The sequence below is a fragment of the Arachis duranensis genome, chromosome 1 (assembly GCF_000817695.3).
Source record: "Arachis duranensis cultivar V14167 chromosome 1, aradu.V14167.gnm2.J7QH, whole genome shotgun sequence".
In the NCBI taxonomy this organism is placed as follows: domain Eukaryota; kingdom Viridiplantae; phylum Streptophyta; class Magnoliopsida; order Fabales; family Fabaceae; genus Arachis; species Arachis duranensis.
This window is the reverse complement of record NC_029772.3, coordinates 28,269,440-28,274,269: the sequence shown is the minus strand read 5'-3', so window position 1 is coordinate 28,274,269 and position 4,830 is coordinate 28,269,440.

Sequence of the window (4,830 nt, the reverse complement as noted above, 5' to 3'; positions counted from 1 at the left end):
CATGCGTGGAACACACTTTTCTCTCTCTTTTTTTAATAGAATGCAGGTGATGATGCAGAATGTATGAATGAACACTGATAAAAATAAAACAAAATAAAACTAAGAATGAAAAGGAACGATTATACTATGGTGGGTTGTCTCCCACCTAGCACTTTTAGTTATTGTCCTAAAGTTGGACATTTGGTGAGCTCCTTGTCATGGTGGCTTGTGCTTGAACTCATCTTGAAACTTCCACCAATGTTTGGACTTCTAGTAAGCTCTATCAATAGCAAGTAAATTCTCCAAGCTTTGATGGAGTTCTTCACAAGCTTTGAGCTCCCAAAATTGAACCTCATATATTCCCGGATCCCAAATCTTGTTGATATACCCGTCTCTAACTGGATCATCATTGTTCCAACCGGGTGGCAAGCAATCCGAATTCTCAATACAATACCAAACTCTTCTCTTAGATCTAACCAAATATTCACTAGTTCCACCCTTGCATCTAGCTCTTGAAGTCTCAACCTTGATAAGCCTTGATTTGCAACTCCAACCACTAAACATCCTTCTCTTACGCTTAATGCCACAAAGTCTCCTAAGTTGGCCATCCGTTTCAAGAATACCATATTCAAGTGGAATGGTAAGGCGAATAGAGACAAGCCTTACCCACTCAAATGAAGGACTAGATGACAACCTAGGTGTAGAAGTCTCCAACGTTCTTGACAAAGCGTTCTCAACTCCCATCCACCCTTTCCTGAGGATTTCCGCTTCCACATCATTCTCAGACTCAATCAGAGAAGAGTCTTTATATTCAAGGAGTTTATTTGCAGATGTAGATTTATCACTAGGAGGACTTGATGCATGATCCTCATCACCAAGGGAACTTGCTTCTTGATCTATCCCATCTAAGTCTTCATAGGGAACATGCCATGGAGGTTGTACATTATCCTTCTTGACATCAATTTCAACCTTCTTGGAGGAATACTCTACAACTCTGGATTCCCATGGAGGTTCAGCATCTCCTAAGTCTTCAACCACTTCTTCCTCTTCAACTATTACGGTTTCCTCCACTTGTTCCAACACAAAGCCACATTCCTCACTTTCCACCAGAGTTTCTAGTGTCTCCTTCATGCTATACTCTTCATTAGATTCTTCATATGTAGCTATGGGAGTTTTTTGAGTGTCCAGTCGTTGGGAGGCTAATCGACTTATTAACTCGCCCAAGGAAGCCGCAAAATTTTGCACATTTTCCTGGAACTCTTTGTGTCATCCCTTGCATCTCTCTTTCCTGTGGAAGAAGAACATTTGTAGTGTCATCCATGGGAGATCGAGATAGATAAGAGGGTTCATTATTTAGGAGAGGAAGGTTCATGATATGATGGTGGTCCATCATAATAAGGATGTGGCGGTTCAACACTATCCATCTTGTCCACTTGTTGCACAACATACTTCAATTCCTTGTTCTCTAGTTGAGATTCTTTAGCTATGGAGGCTTCTTGTGCTTTTCGGCTTACAGCTTGCTCCAATTGATGAACGGCTTCTTGAAATTGATCCAGTGTGTCCTTGAGACGATCCCGTGACTCTTATTCCTCTTGGATAACGTAATTGGGATTATAAGCCTCTTGGATTGATGGATATGGGCATGGTGTATATGGAGGTGGTGATTCTTGAGAGTAATTGGGTTGAAATTGGGGTGGTTCTATGTATGGTTCATATGGTGATTGGTATGGTGGATATGGATTAGGATCATATGAGGGTGTTTGGTGGTAAGGGGCTTGTGAGTATGGTGGTGCAAAGCTATGTTGAGGAGGGGGTTCATAGGTATATGGTGGTTCTTGTTGGTAACTACAAGGGGTCCACCATATCTATCATCTTGGTACGCACCCTGGAATGGCTCTTGACCATAGTAATTTGGTGGAGATTGGTTGTCACGAGGAGGTCCACCATAACTATTGTCTTGGTATGCATCATAGAATGGTTGTTGGTCATAGTGCATTGGAGGGGGTTGTTGCCAAGAGGGTTGATCAAATCCTTGTGGCTCCTCCCATCTTTGATTGTCCCAACCTTGATGCATGTTTACATTATAGCTTCCATTCCCTACAACATAATTTGAACTAAACTCGTAGCCAAAGGGGTGAGAATTCATAGTAGCTAATAAAAAAACAAAAACTAATAAAAATAAGCAACTAAGTCCTAAAACTAACAAAAACTAACAATTAAGCAAAAAGTAAATATTTACAATAACCAATAATAAGGCACACGTTTGCAATTCCCCGGCAACGGCGCCATTTTGATGAACGGATTCTTGTGTGGTCTAGAATTTCACAATTAAGTTCGCGTTGAAAGTATAGTTTATAAACCAACAAGAATCTTTTCGTACAAAAGATTGTTTGTCACAAGTAACAAACCCCTAATAAAATTGATAACTGAAGTATTTAAACCTCGGGTCGTCTCTCAAGGAATTGCAGAGAAGTGTTCTTGTTATTGGTTATGTAAAGGTATTTTTGGGGTTTTTTTAAGATAAGAAGCAAGAATAGTAAATGGCAAAAGGAATAAACTAATAACTAGAAAAGCTCCTAGCAAGGTATGAGAACTGGATGTCCTATCCTAGTTATCCTTATCAATTGTGATGAGAATTATTCATTGCTCCCACTTGGTCAACCTCTAACTATGAAGGTGCATCAAGTGGATAAATCAATATGAATCCTCAAGTCCTAGTTAACTCCCAAGGAAAGACTAGAGTTAGTGGAATTCAAATCAACTAGCAAATTTCAATTATCATTCAACAAAGGAGTTTGATAACTCAAGTGTCACCAATTACTCAACCAAAGTCAAGAGATTCAATAACAACAAATGGAGAAGCAAGCAATAAACATGAAATACCTCAAATTGCATTAATAAGAGAAATCAAATCTAACATGAGAATTCATAAATTAAAGTAATAGAATAAATAAAAGTAGAAGAGAAACTAAATTAAAGGAGCATTGAACCTGAATTGGAGGAGAAATAAACCTAAAACTAAGAGAAATCCTAAATCCTAAAACCTAGAGAGAGGTCTAAAAACTACATCTAAAACCTAAAATTGTGTGAATAAAAAGTGTATCTAATTCCTCCACTATGCAGCCTCTAATCTGTATTTTTTGGGCCAAAAACTGGGTCAAAAACAGCTCAAAAATCGCCCTCAGCGATTTCTGATGTGTATAGCATGTGGCTCCATCACGTGTACGCGTCGCTTGTCTGTTGCACAATCCACGCATACGCGTGCTCCACGCGTACGTGTGCTTCACGCATGTGCGTCACCTAACCGCAAGGCAACTATGACAAATTATATATTGTTGCGAAGCCTCGGATGCTAGCTTTCCAACGCAACTAGAACTGATTCATTTAACCTTGTGTAGCTCAAGTTATGATCGATTGAGTGCGAAGAGGTCAGAGTTGACAACTTTACAGTCCCTTCAGCTTCTTGTATTCCTTCCACTTTTGCATGCTTCCTTTCCATCCTCTAAGCCATTCCTGCCCTATAAAACCTGAAGACACTTAACACACATATCACGGTATCAAATGGTAATAAGAGAGGATTAAAATTAGCTAAATTAATACCAAAGAAACATGTTTTCAATCATAGCACAAAATCAGGAAGGAAAATGTAAAACATGCAATTTACATGAATAAGTGTGAGAATAGTGGATAAAATCCACTCAATTAAGCACAAGATGTACCACGAAATAGTGGTGCATCACAGACCATCTCTAAAACCCAACACAAGAGAATCTTCCTGATGATATAGTTCTTTGTAAAACTCTCTAATAGCTATTTTACTTCTAGCTTGGTTCCTTACCAGTCTGCCATTAACGACCAGAGAATCAATCCTGTTATTTCTTCTTCTCGCCGATGCTATACTGTGGAAGTACCTTGTGTTCTTGTCCATATCTTTCGCGTGCCTAGTCCAAGACATCTGCTTCCAGTGAATTTCCTTCCTCACAAACCATCTCTCACAGCATGTAACCAACGACCTTCTCCTGGCCTCCATAGTTCCATCATACACTCCATTACCTACCAATTCATCCACTTTCTTGATTTCTTCCTCTAACTTCAAAATCTTATTGTCCATCTCCCCAAAATTGACCTTATGCCATCTTCCCAAAGGAACCGTCAACACCCTCAATTTGGCTGTGAACTGCATCTTCCCTAAACATATCCATTCCTCCCTAACCATTCGAAGAAAACTTGTGTGTGTAAACCAGGAGTCAAGACTATGGAAAGGCCTAGGACCTCGCCACATCATTTTCTCCTCCACTATAATAGGGCAGTGATCTGACAAGCCCCTTGGTCCGCCCCTTACCCGAGTCTCAGGGAACTTTTATAGCCAATCCATACTAACCATAGCTCTATCAATACGACTGCACGACCTGCCGCGAAACCAAGTATCTTACGATCAGTGATCGGCAAATCCACTAGGTGCATATCCTGTATCCAAAGCTTGAATTCTTCCGATGCCAGAGATAGACTAGTTGCATCCTTTCGTTCCTCCACATTCACAATTTCATTAAAATCTCCTATAAAACAGGACGAAACTCGGCATAATTCGGCTATTAACTCAACTCTTCCCACACATTACTCTTTTCCTCTCTACTATGTGCACCATAGACCAAGAAAAACTCACAGTGAAAACTATTCTTTAACAAGACACCCCTCAACACCTAACCACCTATCCCCCTTATAGCAATTGTTCATGTCAAAGAACATTTCATCCCAAATCACAAAAGACCCCCAGATGCACCATTGGAGACTACAAATTCCCACCCCGCCCCATCATTTCCCCAAATCCGTGCCACGTCAAACCTCGTAACT